Source organism: Polistes fuscatus, unplaced genomic scaffold, assembly GCF_010416935.1.
Source record: "Polistes fuscatus isolate 324 unplaced genomic scaffold, CU_Pfus_HIC Scaffold2, whole genome shotgun sequence".
Taxonomy (NCBI): Eukaryota; Metazoa; Arthropoda; class Insecta; order Hymenoptera; family Vespidae; genus Polistes; species Polistes fuscatus.
Window position 1 is genome coordinate 1,895 of NW_025113096.1, and position 17,804 is coordinate 19,698.

The window sequence follows — 17,804 nt, forward strand, 5'->3', positions numbered from 1 at the left end:
CTTACACTTCGCGAGAGAGTGTGGGGCAGCCTTTTAATTCGGTTTATTTGTATATCAAGATTTATGCATTTTTATTCATATCATATAATTTCTTATTATAAATCTCTGTGCTAAAAAAAATTTCAATTGATTTTTATATCTCTCTTGGTTCCTCTCTTTGGTTCTTTTCTTAAACACTTTTATTTCTATATATATTATTTAAAAATACTTTCTTTAATTTCTTATGCAAAAGTTGATATTTTTGTTCATAATTTTAGAAATCAAAATGCACAACCCTTGACATAATTTATATGCAACTCGCATGTGCTGGCTGTACTTTCGTGTTTTTCCTTCGCTTAGCAAGACTATACGTTTCTAATCAGAATCATTCAAATAGCTTTCATTTTAATTGCACTATTTAATTATTATATAGATAATACAAAATGAAATTTTCTAATTATTATAGATAAATTTCTGTGTTTAAAAAAATCTAATACGAAGATTGAAATATTAAAATATTATTTATTAAATACTTTCATCAGTGCACTCATTCATTCATTTTGATCATTCTGAATGAGAAAGTATATTCTTACCATATTTTCATCTGCATTTAGCAGGTACGTTCGACTGCATTAGCAGTTTTGTTCATCTGCGTTTAGCAGATATGTTGTACTTACTGCGATTTTCGTATGCACTTTTAAGTGCAGGCAGCTTTTAAATTGTTTCATTATGTACCAAAACTATACTTTATTCCAAAAAAATTATTATTCTACTTTTATATAATAAATAAAAAAGATATATATTAAAAAAATTGTTTTCATATTACTCCTTATTTCTCCTCCATTATCTCTTGTAAAATCTTTCTTTAAATATTGTGTATAGTAAAAATATTTTCTCCCACCTCTCTTATGAACTATTAACTTTTTCACTTGATATTTATTTAAAATAATTTTGGAATGAACATCTATATTCCGGACATATTAATATGCACTTATGAGTGCTGGCAGCCAGCAATTTATATTCATCTGCATTTAGCAGGTATGTTCGATTGCATTTAGCAATTATATTTATCTGCATTTAGCAGGTGTGTTTGTACTTACTGCGATTTTTGGTATGTTCGATTGCATTTAGCAATTATTTATCTGCATTTAGCAGGTGTGTTTGTATTTATGCGATTTTCGTATGCACTTTTAAAGTGCAGGCAAGCCTTTTAAATTGTTTCATTTATGTACCAAAACTATACATTTTTATTCCAAAAAAATAATTACTCTACTTTTATATAATAAATAAAAAAATATATTAAAATTGTGTTTTCATACTACTCGTTATTTTCCTCCATACATCTCTTGTAAAATCTTTCTTCAAATATTTGTGCATAGTAAAAATAGTTTCTCCCACTCTCTCTTATGTACTTATTAACTCTTCATTTGATATTTATTTATAATAATTTGGAATGAAAATGTATATTCCGGACATATTAATATCCACTTATGAGTGCTGACTGCCATTTGTTTTATTTCATTTATTTAGCAAGACATATACGTTTCTAATCGGAATGATCAAATACCTTCTCATTAATTTGCACTATTTAAATATAATCATGTGTGAAATGAAATTTACTAATTATTGTTAGATAAATTTCTGTGTTTAAAAAAAAATAATCAGATTGAAATATTAAAATATTATTTATTAGATACTTTTATCAGTGCATTCATTCATTCATTTTTGATCATTCTGAATGAGAAATGTATATTCTTACTGTATGTTCATCTGCATTTAGCAGGAATTTCCATCTGCTTAAGCAGGTATGTTTGTACTTACTGCGATTTTCATATGCACTTTTCAGTGCAGGTATGTACTTACTGCGATTTCATATGCACTTTTTAGTGCAGGCATGTACTTACTGCGATTTTCATATGCACTCTTCAGTGCATTCGATAAGAATGATTCAAATTTTCTTTTTATTAATTTGTTACTATTAAAAAAAAAAAAAATCAACGATATATATTCCATAAAAAGAAATGTATAAATAGGATAAAAGACTATGTAAAGCAAAGTGAAAATAAGAGTCTGGTAACCATTGGGATGCAATAAAAAATACATTACATTATATATATTCAATAAATTATATATTTTGGAAAGAAATTGAAATATATTAAATTGAGAAATGAATTGAAATATTGAAATATTTAAAATATTTAATTATTATATACTTTGATTAATGTGTTTATTAATTCAATTTGAATCATTCTGAATGGTGAAACCTTTATTTTGTGTCCTTATCTGCATTCATGAATGCAGGAATGTCCTCTTCTTCCATCGTTGTATCCAAATGCACTATTTGTGCATGCTGCAGCAATCCATGGACGTCCACACAATTTAAACGAACGTGACTCTAATTTCATAAAAAATATCTAAGACAAGACTCTAATTTATATACTTCAAAAATGCAATGACTCGACTATTAATTTATTTTAATAAGAAAAATGCAATGGGACTCTAGTTTTAATCTAATGTAATAAAAAAATTGCAATGACTCGACTTTTAATCTAATTTAATAAGAAAATTGCAATGACTCGACTTTTAATTTAATAAGAAAACTGCAATGACTCGACTTTTAATTAAATAGAAAAAAAATGCAATGACTCTATTAATTAAATAAAAATAGCAAAATCTAGATTCTAGTATTTAAAAGACTTTTAATTTTTCACGAACGCGAGTGTGGGACATCGTTGGGAGATGGAATGGTCCATCATCTCCATTCAGGAACAACTTATAACTAATACTACTACGAGCATAAGTGACAACGTGATAAAGGGGTAGACAAAGGGATTTTGATATGACCACGAACTATTGATCAAAGGTTATCAAAGATATCCTTTGAAAAATAACTCGTAGTCGAATAGTTGCCCACTTGATACCACAATTTGTGGGGGCCTCTTCGGCATTTAGCCTCTTCTTGCTTCGTGCCCTGACCACTGCAATGGAGCATTCCCTACGTGCGACGCAAGAAAAGAATTACGTGTCAAAAAACGCCCTACCGTTTGAAACGATACATCATAAAAATTGGCACATTTCAGTGGATTATATTAAAAGAATGAAATCGTCCCTGAGCTAAACCGACCTAATCCCGACCTGTTCTCACCATACGCGACAAGACTCAACCCTCGTGTTTAATAAAACGCATTTTATTATACGAGACGCATTTGTGATCTAAGCTGAAAGAAAATTGGGAAGGAATCAACACAGTTATTAGTAATTTTATTTCCGCAGGTTTTTACGCTGGTATTTTTTTTATTTTCGTTTTTGTTTTGTTTTTATTTTCACTTAAACCTAACGAGAGGTAAGAGCTTGCAACGTACAGTATCGATTTATCCTAAATAATATAACCACTGAAATATGACAAAGTTCATAAATGCATCATCCCAAACGCCACTGACGAATCCCAACACGCAAACTCAACTGCGTTCCTACCTGAGTGCGTCTCGATTTTTTCTAACACAAGTTTTATTTACTTACTTATTTGTAAAATAAAATTAAAAAAAAATAAATGTGTAATAGATTGAAAAAATATTGAATTAATTCCGTAAAGTAATTATACTAGCTTGTGGACGATCAATAAACTCGAAAGAATTCAATGATCGTACGCAACTACACAAGCACATTTAATCGAATGCTCCAGCAGATATATTTTCTGAATGATGAACCTATTAAAAACTAGGATTAACACGTTGCACATTAAAGGTGACAATGTTTCGATAAAAAGAAAAAATTACAACAATTGTAATAATCTCAATTTATTCGAATAAGTGTATGTTATTTCTAACATTAAGAATTATATTACTAAAGATCGCGAGGTGCAAGTGTTAATATACTTAAAAAACTAAGTATCAAAACTAATTCAAAATCCTTTGCCAAGTTCAAAAGATATGAGGGTGATTTATCTAATGTTCTCATTGGTTGCAAAGTATTTTTGAACTGCTTGATACAATTATCTTAACTTAAAATGCATAGTATCAGCAAAAAAATGGAGACATAAGGAATAATGGAAAGTGTAAAAATTTGCTGACACTTAGCCAAAAACCCCGGAGGCATGATTGCGTCAGGGTTGCGTCCGAATAGAAGCAAACCTATTGCCGTACCCGGTTCTTACCTACTTAAAATTAATGTTTTCACATACACACAGAAAAGTATGCTACCTGCCTATCCCTCCACCTATATTTAAAAGTGCAAACAGACACACCAACACAATCATTCCACGCTGGATCTGTATTCGCATACCACCAGGGTGCAAAAAACCTAAACTAGAGAGCATGCCCCGGGGCACCTCCGACACCCTAGTTCAACCACGTTTTCTAAACTTATATTCTAAAAGGTTACGTACCCCATGCTGTAATCGTCTGCCAAGGCTAGTGATTATTGCAATAATAACTAATGCAAAAATACTGGTACATACTAGTATATATCTGCATACTAATATGATACAAGTATTGTTAAATTTCCACAAATAAATGTGAAAACTCTACTACTCGAAACGATTCGGAAAAAAAAAGGAGAAAAATTTAATACAAGTATAAAAATACAAGTACATATCACGCGTGACTGTACAAGTATTTATTTAAATATTGAATGATGCATTAATAAAAAACTTTCGCGAAACGATGTACGATACACACTACCTGATACGCACACACTGGTGTAAGTACATCGTGCAATCACTAACGCAATGACAGCCGCCAAAGGAGGAAAACTTAAAAACTAAAACCCATGCAAACTTTTTCTCACCCATACGTGTAACACCTGGGCAACACGCATCGATGAGAACGAAGAGAGCATAGGGGGGAGAAAAGGGGAATTAGTATATTAGGCTGAAAATCCTGATCTAATAAAACATAATTAACATACATGAAAAAACATTTTTATAAAAATTCATCTAAACGGATTAAGGACTCTACAAGTCATTTGGTGAATAATGACTTAAGCAAGTGAATGAAAAAAAAAAAAATACCCCATAAGAAACGTTTTATATTATTATATAATACTGTTTCGAGGTAGTGCAGTGTAGAGTGATTCTAACGGTGACAAAAGATGGATATTTCTTAAAAACCTCGGACGACTCTTTCACTAAATGGCTGTTCTAATTAAAGAACTGGGTTTTAAACCACCACTTAATTGCCAGAATCTATCCGGTCGCGAATTTTGTTTGTCTTCTTGCTCATTTATTGATAACAATATCCAAGTATCGATATATTGAAGTAAATTACGATTTGAAAAACTAATCACGATTTGAAAATCTAATCATTATTAAGAAACTAATTACAATTGAAAAACTAATTACGAAGCAATGCATATAAAACAATTTTTACATGCTTTTTATTGGCACGAAATCGAGTAAATTAATGCTCGATTTCACCATTACTAACACGATTAAATACGTAAAGAGAAAAAAATAAGTACAATAATTAATTGCAGTGTTAATTAAGTGAATTGAAACCGATGAAACAAGAAGACCCTGGCCTAATCTAAATAAATCACATATATAAAAATCACATATATATTGGGAATCACTCGTGAGCAAAACCAAAGGTTCTACTCACGGTCGCTTATGCTCGCTTTGGACAAGATACATCTACGAATACAACCAGGAACCCGTGCCGATATTGGAACTTTCATCCTCGGCATGATTGGGTCACTGGAGGAACTTTAAATTTGTTCGCTCACTCGTTACCAATTGTTACCATAAAAATAAAATAAAAAATGAAACTGAACAATTGGCAGTAGAAGTTCTGCGATGGCTCAAAAACACTCGTCCCCCTCGCTGTTGGTTGAACGATGTCGTGAAGTTGATTTAAATTGGATGAATTGTTGAATCGATGAATTGTTGAATTGTTGAATCGATGAATTGTTGAATCGATGTATTGTAGAATCGATGAATTGTTGAATCGATGAATTGTTGAATCGATGTATTGTAGAATCGATGAATTGTTGAATCGGTGTATTGTAGAATCGATATATCGTTGAATCGTTGAATGTTGAATCGTTGCATGTTGAATGTTGAATCGTTGAATGTTGAGTGTTGAATGTCGAATCGTTGAATCGATGAATTGTTGAATCGATGTATTGTAGAATCGATGTATTGTTTAATCGTTAAACCGTTGAATCGATTATTATAATCTATATTTAAAAATAGAAAATAAAATTAATTATGTTTCATATCATTCAAAAGATTTTTCATGAATAAAAATAATCACGATTTAAAAAATGAATATGTGAGAAGTAATAATTGAGATTAGAAAATAATAATAACCGTTGATTTATCTAGACGAAGCCAGATGCATCGATAAAGATGTTCCAGAAGAAATAAAGATGTGAAGTTGATTTAAATTGGATGAATTGTTAAATTGTTGAATCGATGAATTGTTGAATCGATGTATTGTAGAATCGATGTATTGTTTAATTGTTGAATCGTTGAATCGATGATTATAATCTATATTTAAAAATAAAAAATGAAATTAATTATGTTTCATATCATTCAAAAGATTTTTCATGAATGAGAAACATGAATAAAAACAATCACGATTTAAAAAATGAATATGTGAGAAGTAATAATTGAGATTAGAAAATAATACTAACCGTTGATTTATTCAGACGAAGCCCCAGGTTCGTTGATAAAGATGATCCAGAAGAAATAAAGATGTTAATTCACACTTTCGACCATGACAATATTTTAATCGAAACGCAAATCCTCTTCTACCGAATTGGCCGAAAGTGTGTTAATGATTCTAATCGCGTACCGAGCAAATTGTTTTCTCAACAAGATTATTTGCATTGATTTTAAATATAACGATTTAATTACTGTTTTGTATGCAATCTATACGATCGCATACAAAAAATGCAACATTTTTCAAAACGAACACTGATTCTATGATTGCATTGCCCGCAATCGCAAGTAAAGCTCTGAAAATCAAAGTTTAATTAAAGCAAGTCGTAGCGTACTTCTGTTTATTTATGTTAATAATAAAAATATATTATAATAGTTTTATTATTCAATTATTTAAACTACGTATTTCAAAAATTCTGGAATCGTGCTACTATTTTTTGTATGCTTTAATTATTAATAAAAAAAATTATTCAAATATTGTAACCACAAACTTGTAAACTATATAAAAAAAAAAGATAAAATACAAACGAACAAATATCGCGAATAAAGAATAAATTTCATCGCGATAGGGTTATTTTTACAGAAGTATGCCAATTGCCTTAATACTTATAGGAAAGAATAGATATAGCATTAATGTAAAACTAAACAAAGTACAATATTTATAAATTATCATTTGAACAATAAAATAGAATCGACTGTGTCTTGAATTATTTATGTGAATTAAATACCGAAAGAACTAAAATGAATTTAAATTAAAAACATTTAAACAACAATTGCAACGCGTAATTAAATAATTAATTCGATAAATCATTTCATTTACTTTACAATTAATTAACGATACGTGAAGTTAAAATTTTCTAATGCATCGAACGATCCATTTGGAAATTGATGCATTTCTAAAATTAAAGAAAAGAAAGAAAGAAAGAAATACACTTGCACGTATGTATGCAGTTGTAATACCACCATTGATTAGTATAATTTCCATGGAACGATGGTGAACGTCTTCCTTGAAACCATAAAAAGAATAAGAGATTATGATAGAAATTTTTGTGAAACTATCGATACATATAATCGATAATATAATATAATTCTAATTACAGATCTTCTTACCTAATTTCAATGCATTCACGTCATCGATAATGATTGCATGTACCTGTAATGAAATTTGATTAGATTACAAAATTTGATAATGAAATATTTTTTAATTACGGAGTAATTAAGTTCTTACGTGGAGCGAAACTAGTTGAGACTTGTCTCGACGGCGTCCGACAGCTGAATGAGGTATGACGTAGCTCGAGTCACCCCACCCCTCCTATTTACCTTATATGGCAGTCGCGAAATGTTTTTCTATGCGTACTCGATGATAGACGATGTGTATATATAGACAATGCTCGTTACCTCGTTTGACTTTGACCTTCACCTTCGCATGTTTTTCTTTATCTCTGCGTACGTTCAAACGTATTTGATCATTAGTACACATAAACGTATATAAAAAGTAAATACGTTATGAATGATACGTTAAATATGTTATATATAAATAAACTACGAATAAAATACATTAATATGAGAATGTATTGAATATACTGTGAATGTATTAATATATAAAAATGTATATGTTGATACATTGTATCATAATAATGTAATACATATTCAATAAATGTGTAGAGAAAAATATGTAGACGGTACGCGGTAGAGGGTAGAGGGTAGGCGGTACGCGGTAGAGGGTAGACGCGGTAGAGAGTACGCGGTAGAGGGTACACGGTAGACGGTACGCGGTACGCGGTACGCGGTAGTGGGAACGCGGTAGAGGGCAGAGGGTACACGGTACGCGTACGAAAAATGCTGATGGTAAATTACCATCAGAGTTACCGACCGAGAAGAGTTAATGGTAAGTTACCATCAGAGTTATCGACCGAGAAGTGTTGATGATAAATTACCATCAGAGTTACCGACAGTAGGAAAACCTTCATGGTAAATTACCATCAGTGTTACCGACAGTAGGAAGACCGACAGTAGAAAAACTAATTACTTTATAATGTTTTTTAATAACTTTTATGTATTTACAGATACCAGGGAGTTGTACAAAATTATAGAAATTAAAGTTGCGATGTATAAAAGAGATTGCATTCGATTCATTCATTGCATTGCACAGGAACATTAAAAAAAATGTACATTTGTTTAGACATTTACATAAAAATGAAAAAATGCTATAATCAGAGCGTTTTATCTTAATTTTTCTTTATTTCAAATAAAATTCTCGTTACACACATGCGCAACGTTAGGAAAGTCATATAAATAAAATTTAAAAAAACAAATTATTTAGAGCACAATGGCTCAATCTAACGACGAATTTCGAGGAGGAGGGATCACAGAACATATACTCCTTGTTTTTAAGCAACAATAGACACTTGCATCTATTATATTAACAATTATTTTAATGCACTAATGCACTCTCTTTATGTTACAGCTAAATTTTACCCTCGAAGTCATCACTGCGCAGAAGCATTAAAATAATTACATAAAAATTAAAAGAATACTAAGATGAGAACGTTATAATATTAAATTTTATTGATTAATTTTATTGATTTTCTTTTATACACATGCGCAACGTTTGCAAAGTCATATAAACAACAATTAATAAAAGTAATTTCATAGAGGACAACGTCTCATTTCAACGGTGCATTTCGAAGGGGACGGTATATAGATTATATATTCCGATCTTTTAGACAACAATAGACGCTTGCATCGATTAATTAACAATTATTTTAATGCATTAATGCACTCTCTCTATGTTACAGCTGAATTTTACTCTCGAAGTCATCACTGCGCAGAAGCATTAAAATTATTACATAAAATAGATAAAAATACGAAAATCATAACGTTATAATCTTAAATTTATCGATTAGATGGATTATTCACTTTATACACATGCGCAACGTTCGCAAAGTCATATAAACAACTTTCAATAAAAGTACTTTCATAGAGGACAATGTCTCATTTCAACGGTGGATTTCGAAGGGGAAGGTACATAAAACATATACTCCGATCTTTTTAACAACAATAGACGCTTGCATCGATTAATTAACAATTATTATAATGCACTAATGCACTCTATTTATGATACTGCAGAATTTTACCCTCGAAGTCCTCATTGCGCAGGAGCATTACAATAATTACATAAAATAGATAAAAATACAAAAATCATAACGTTTTAATCTTAAATATTATATATTAGATGTTTGACACCCTTTATACACATGCGCAATGTTAGGAAAGTCATATAAACAACTTTCAATAAAAGTACTTTCATAGAGGACAACGTCTCATTTCAACGGTGCATTTCGAAGGGGACGGTATATAGATTATATTCCGATCTTTTAAGCAACAATAGACGCTTGCATCGATTAATTAACAATTATTATAATGCACTAATGCACTCTCTTTATGTTACAGCAGAATTTTACCCTCGAAGTCCTCACTGCGCAGGAGCATTAAAATAATTACTTGAAATAGATAAAAATACGAAAATCATAACGTTTTAATCTTAAATTTTATTAAATAGGTTTATTATTCTTTTTATACACATGCTCAACGTTCGGAAGTTTTTGTAAACAACTTTCACCAAAAAAACTTTAACAGAGGATAATTACTCAGATCAACGGTGGATTTCGAGGAGGAGGGATCGCAGAACATATACTCCGAGCTTTTAGACAACAGTAGACGCTTGCATCGATTAATTAAAAATTATTATAATGCACTAATGCACTCTTTTTATGTTATAGGAGAATTTTACCCTCGAAGTCGTCACTGCGCAGGAGCATTAAAATAATTACACAAAAATGATAAAAATACGAAAATCATAACGTTTTAATCTTAAATTTTATTAAATAGGCTTATTATTCTTTTATACACGAGCTCAACGTTCGGAAGGTCCTGTAAACAACTTTCACCAAAAGAACTTTAACAGAGGATAATGACTCAGATCAACGGTGGATTTCGAGGAGGAGGGATCACAGAGCATATACTCCGATCTTTTAAGCAACAATAGATGCTTGCATCGATTAATTAACAATTATTATAATGCACTAATGCACTCTCTTTATGTTACAGCAGAATTTTACCCTCGAAGTCCTCACTGCGCAGGAGCATTAAAATAATTACTTGAAATAGATAAAAATACGAAAATCATAACGTTTTAATCTTAAATTTTATTAAATAGGTTTATTATTCTTTTTATACACATGCTCAACGTTCGAAAGTTTTTGTAAACAACTTTCATCAAAAAACTTTAACAGAGGATAATTACTCAGATCAACGGTGGATTTCGAGGAGGAGGGAGCTCCGAACATATACTCCGAACTTTTTAACAACAATAGACACTTCTATCGATTAATTAACAATTATTTTAATATTTTAATGCACCCTCTTTATGTTTCAGATATTTTTAATAGATATCTACTGGTTTAAACATTACATATATATTAACGTACTTTCAATAGAAATAATTTTAATATATTTTTATTTTATGTTTCTTTAGATAACTTTTTTAAATTTAACTTCGTTACTGAGCCAATACATAAACATAAAATTTACCGATTACTTATATTGTTTTTTAATCAATTTTTGGGTCTTCGGAAGCGGTTACCTCCTCGTGGTTAGACCCGGGCAATGGTATTTTACTTTCAGTGTAATGTTTAACATATTTTATATGCTATACATTCCATTGCAAGTGAAATCCAGCTAAAGACCGCTTACCATAATCATTATAATGATAATTAGTTTCTTTCATTTTCCCAATTAATATCATATTACAATTCATTTCATTGTTTTACCTTCAATACTCCCTTCATATTATATCCCACATTAAAATACTCGATTTATTTTCTAGGAACACTAATCTTGTGCATTCTTTCAGACGTTTTTGACGTGCAGTGCGGTCGGTAAAGCACGTCTCGGTCGCGTTCGCGTTCGCGTTCGCGATAAAAAACTTCTTTATAGTTTTTTATTTTCGTTACCATCCACCCACCGTCGTCCTAAGGGTAGGAGACCCATCGGGCATTCATCACTGAAGATTAAAAGTAAGTATAATTTTTCTATGAAACATTTTCTATGATAAATTTTCAATAGTTTTCGATTACGACGAAGATATTAATCGTTCTTTTTCATTTTCTGTTTCAGAACATCATTGCAATCGAGCGCGTAGGCAATGAGGTACTCGAGTGTTTGCATCGTTAAACAAAAATCGGAAATTTTTCGGGTGAAGAAACTCCGAAAGTTTCTTTTATTCGGTTTATACGTGTGCCATCGTCATCCTAAGGGTAGGAGACCCATCGGGCATTCATCACTGAAGATAAAAGGTAAATTAATTTTTCTATTAAATATATTTCATTAATAATTACTTATAATTTTTAAACTATAACAATGATTCTAATCGTTTTGTTCTTTTCTCTCTTTTCAGAAGGCTAAGTGTTAGTGTTAGTGTTTGAACTGCGTGCAATGCAGTTGTAAAATTAGAATCAGTGTCGTGGTCGCGATAAGAAACACGTAAGTTTCTGATTTTCGTTGGAACCGTCTACGCATCGTCATCTTAAGGGTAGGAGATCCATCGGGCATTCATCAATCAAGATAGAAGGTAAATTATTTTTCTATTAAATATTTCTTTAATAATTACTTATAATTTTTAAACTATAACAATGATTCTAATCGTTTTCTTCTTTTCTCTCATTTCAGAAAGGTAAGCAGTGTTACAGTGTTTGATTTTAACTGCACGCAATGCAGTTGTAAAAATTAGAGTCAGTGTTTGTGCGAATAATTAAAAAATACAATTTTTATCGCGAAGTAGATTCATGTTTGTTCGAATAATTAAAATACAATTTTTATCGCGAAGTAGATTCAGTGTTTGTTCGAATAATTAAAATACAATTTTTATCGCGAAGTAGAGTCATGTTTGTTCGAATAATTAAAATACAATTTTTATCGCGAAGTAGAGTCATGTTCGTACGATAATTAAAATAAATTTTGATCGCGAAGTAAAGTCATGTTTGTTCGAATAATTAAAATAAAATTTTGATCGCGGAGTAGAGTCAGTGCATTCGGTCATCGTCACCCTAAGGGTAGGAGACCCATCGTGCATTCATCAATGAAGATTAGAAGTAAGTATATTTTTCTATGAAACATTTTCTATGATAAATTTTTAATAATTTTTGATTACGACGATGATATTAATCGTTCTTTTTCATTTTCTGTTTCAGAACGTCATTGCAATTCGTGCGCGAAGCAATGTAACGGGAGTGTTTGATCGTTTTAATATAATTAAAATCACGGATTAGAAGCACGATCGTTCGTTAATAATAAATTCGGTCGCGTTTCGCGTTCGTGTTCGCGTTCGCGTTCGCGTTATTTTTGAGATTTATATATTCAATTAACTGCGAGCAATGCAGTTAATTGCATTAGAGTTTGTTCGTATATAAAGTTATATTTTTATTTGAAAACAGTCGTACAGACTGTTCGCGAAGTAGAGTCAGTGAAGTGCATCAGTGAAGTGACCGCGTATCGGGAGTGAAATTTTTGTGTTTGCATTGACTGCGTGCAATGCAGTCTTTGAATTAGATTGTAGAATCAGTGTTTGTACGAATAATTAAAGTAACATTTTAATCGCGAAGTAGAGTCAGTGACCGGGCGTAAATTAAATTCAAATCGTACGCGTATGTAGATTCAGTGTTGTTCGCCGTATAAAAAAATTTCGGTTTCGCGATAAGAAACTCTTTTATAGTTTCTTATATTCGTTTACCGCGATATTAGAGTCACGGGAGTGCGTGGAAAAGTGCATCGAGGAATTCTCCGATGGATCTGGTGGACGAGGGATGCAGCTGGACCATTTGCTACGAAGTAGGAGTGTTTTGGAGCCACCGCAGAACTTCTAATGCTAATTGTTCATATTGCATACATGCGTCATTTTATTTTAAAATGCCACATATATGTAATATAACAGTTAGCAGGTCGTGAGTAAAATTTAAAGTCCCTCCGGTGCTCAATCATGCCGAGGATGAAAGGTCCCATCGGCACGAGTTACTGGTTGTAATTATTCCAAAAAATTATTGACGAGCACATGAGTGATTTCAAAAAAGGATTAGTCCTTTTTTGAAATTGCTCATGAAACTGTATATTTTATTGTATTTATATTATTAGTTCAGGATAGGTCTTCTTGTCTCATCGGTTAAATTCATTTAATTAACAGTGCAATTAATTAATGCACTTTCCTTTTTTATTACGTGTTTCGTTCGCGTTTAGTAGTGGTGAAATCGAGTATTAATTTACTCGATTTCGTCCAATAAAGCATGTAATAAATGTCTTACATGCATTGCTTCGTACTTAGTTTATTTAATCGCGATTTTATTTATCGATATAATCAAAAAATGAGCAAGAAGACAAACCCATTCGCGACGGATAGATTCTGGCAATTAAGTGGTGGCACAAAGCCCAGTTCTTTCATTAGAACAGCCATTTAATGAAAGAATCGTCCGAGATTTTTTTAGTTTTTTTAAATTCTTAAAATCTTTTTGAAAGTCATTATAAGTGACTTGTAGAGTCATAGCCCGCTTAGATTTATTAAAGAATATTTTAATATGTTAATCAAATTTTAGATTAGGATTTTCAGCAACTAATATACTAATCCCCGTTTCTCCCCCCTATACTTTCTGCGTTCTCATTTATGCGTGTGCCCAGGTGTTACACGTATGGGTGAGAAACGGTTAGTATAGGTTTTTAGTTTTAAGTTTTTCCCCCCATTTGGCGTCTGTCATTGTGCTAGTGATTGCACGGTGTACATTGCACATGTGTGTGCGGTTAGGAATGTGCATTGTACATCGTTTCGCGATACGTAATACCGCGCTTATTATTTTTTAAAGTTATTGAATAAAAATAACTTGTAGAGTCACGCGTACTATACGAATATTTTTTTTTTAACAATCGTTTTGCATAGTAGAGTTACCGCATTTATTTGTGGAAACTATGATATACTCGTATATAACTAGTATGCAATATATACTAGTTTATACTTGTATTTTTGAATTAGTTATTTATGCAATAATCACTAGCCTTGACAGACGATTACAGCAATTGGTACGTACTCCCATAAATTTAGAAAACGCGTTTGAACTAGGGTGTCGGAGGTGCCCCGGGGCATGCTCTCTAGTTTAGGCTTTTGCACCCTGGTGGTATGTGTGAGAACCGTGGAGTGTGTGGGTGGGTATGCATGTGTATTTTTTGAGAGAATGTAAACTTTAATTATAAGTAGGTAGGACCCCGGAATGGCACGTGGCATACTTGCACTTTTCAGTGCGAGTCCCCACCTCCGGGTTTTATACGGAATTGTCACAAAATTATATCTTTTTATTCTATCTTGCTTGACTTGTAAATCTTTTTTGTGACAATTCTGTAATATGCATTATGTATCATGATTCAAAGGGATTTGCAACCATTTATGAAATTCATTTCTATTTCGATTGTATCTCGAACGAGATAGAGTCGAAATCAAATCCGCAAAACCTTTGATGAATTGATACTTAGTTTTAAGTATTATAACTAGCACTTCGCACTATCGCGATTTAGTCTTTGAAATGTTTCATATAATTTAATATAAAGAATAAATTAAATAAAAATATTGCAAAGAAATGCATTGCATTTTTAGTATTATTTTTATTTCATTCGATTATATTACTCGATAGTAAAAGTGCGAAGTGTTATTAGGTCATCGATTAGCATAATTAACTGCTCGGACATTCGATTAAATGTGCTCGTGTAATATGTGCACAGTCGATGAACTTTTAAGTTCGTTGATTGTCCACGAGCTAGGATAGCTAACGGGAAACGCGAATGCATTTTGTAATAATTAATAAATAGAGTCACCCCCTAACGAACATCGGAATTATTTGCATAAGATGTATGATGAAAGAAAATAAATGGAATTATTTCATATATATTGTAATGTGAAATGTATTTCATTTATATTAGTGTAATAAGCAGTTGAGAAATTGGGTGAAAATGTCTTGAAGTCGTTTCTAAATTGTACGACCATAATTTGGCATATTATAACGGTTTGGTATTAGAATAGAATCGATACTTTACATGGTTAATAATATTCCTTTCGGCGATGAGATATCTCTCGACCAAAAGGTAATAATTATTTTCTATGTAAAAAGCTCAGGATGTTTTACTAATCACATTTTTCTTTTTCAGGGTTGTGTTAGGGTCGGTTAGGTTTTTTTTTTATATAGAATCAGGGACGATTCTAATTCTATATCATTAATCGTTGTAATATGCCAAATTATGCGAATACTTTTTGGAACGATTGACGTTTTTGGTCAAAGATTCTTTTCGTGCTCGCACGTAGGGAATGTCCGACAGTAGGCTTGAAGAAAGAAGAGGCTAAAGCCGAAGAGGCCCCCACTTAATTGTGGCTCAAGAGGGCAACTACAGACTTAATGAGTTATTTTCAAATTCAACAGCATGGTTGAATTTTTGAAAATAGCTCGTTGGTCATTTGATATTTTTATTGTTTTATTTTTTGTTTTGCTCGTCAATAATTTATAATGGTTATTAAGAATGGTAATAATTAAATAGTTTCTTTTTGTTACAGGTGACCATCGTTGGATTTGCCATGCCACCCACCAAATACCAAACATAATTTTTCCTTAAAATAAATCGAGTATTAAGAAAATTTGATTTTATAAATGATATTTCATTTAAAAGATAGAAAATACTTTAAAATCATGATAGAGTACAATACCATTCCCGAATTCCCGCCCCCATATCATATTATTTTTTATTTTTCTATTACACACAATTTCCCCACTTTTCATTCTTCATTTCATTCGTAGAAACTAATTATCTTATAATGTTTTTTAATGTCTCTTTTATTGTTTTAGGTATTAAGATTTATTCAATTATTATATTATATATTTAATTAATTTTCGTTTTATTTTGTTTCAGGATATGATTAATTCCAATGCATTTGTAAGTATTGGATTTTGATCTAGAAAAGGAATATGCTTTCGATGCATTCATTGGTTCTTCGCAAATCTATACTAATTTTTCTGTTTTCTGTTTCAGGTTCGTTTTCAGTATTTTTTTCAATGGGTAGCGGGTAGATTCTTTCTTTGCGAAGAAAGGTCTACTTCAGGGATGCGACCCTGCCCACGCGAGCCTTGATTCTATCTTACTCCCAAGGATAGAATCATGTCCTTACCTAAAATCCCACCCACCCCAAACGATCCTATTTTTAATATTTTGTTAGTAGGATGAATTATGTGAAAGGGGGACCAGAAGTCGACAGAATTATGGTAAACGATAGTATTTTAATATGTTTATTACTTTAATATTGCATCGCTATCTCTCGTGAGAAAAATCATTGCTATGCACTTTCGTGTTTTCATAGATACCATGGATCAGTGCAAATTATACTGTAATTAATACTATATTTTAGACGGATTGGAAATTATTAAAACTAAAATATTCGTAACTTATATAATCCCTGTATATGCATATATTGAAAATCAAATGTATAATTAAATGTATAGTTTTAATCGATTTATTCTTCTTACCTTAGCATCGCAGGCGTGTAATAATTATTTTTAATGTATTTTTAATGTATTTTTAATGTATTTTATTTGTTCATAGGTTCGATATTTTCTCGATTCTTTTCATGTTTCACTCCTCGTTTATCATATTTAGTATTCCAACTTTTCTCTTGATTCTCGATAGTAATTGTAAGGATTTTCCGAATAAAACTCTTAGGATGGGGCCTAAGAGTGGGGCTCATTAAAAAACGTTCTAGGGACTTTCATTTTCTATTGTTTCAATTTAATTCGGATGGGGACATCTTCAGGATGCACATCCCTCGTGGGTCTTCGGAAGCGGTTACCTCCTCGTGGTTAGACCCGGGCAATGGTATTTTACTTTCAGTATAATGTTTAACATATTTTATATGTTATGCATTCCATTGCAAGTAAAATCTAGCCAAAGACCGCTTACTTTAAACATTATAATTGTAATTAGTTTCTTTTAAATCCCTAATTAATATCATATCCTTCTTTTTCTTTTTCCTTGGTTCCTTTTATCCATTTCATATACAGAAGCTAATTACATTATAATTAATAGTTTCATA

General features: G+C 31.4%; 2 long non-coding RNA genes across 2 annotated transcripts; both read right to left on the reverse strand.

Annotated features, from left to right (window-relative positions):
* Positions 1-7,599: 7,599 nt before the first annotated feature.
* On the reverse strand, positions 7,600-7,926 carry LOC122516504. The gene is made up of 3 exons (XR_006303583.1): positions 7,869-7,926; positions 7,751-7,793; positions 7,600-7,646 (listed from the first exon to the last, which is right to left on the reverse strand). It is a non-coding gene; the product is annotated as an uncharacterized LOC122516504 (long non-coding RNA).
* A 9,064-nt stretch (positions 7,927-16,990) lies between these two features.
* LOC122516623 lies at positions 16,991-17,480 on the reverse strand. The gene is made up of 2 exons (XR_006303627.1): positions 17,242-17,480; positions 16,991-17,100 (listed from the first exon to the last, which is right to left on the reverse strand). It is a non-coding gene; the product is annotated as an uncharacterized LOC122516623 (long non-coding RNA).
* Between the last annotated feature and the right edge of the window lie 324 nt (positions 17,481-17,804).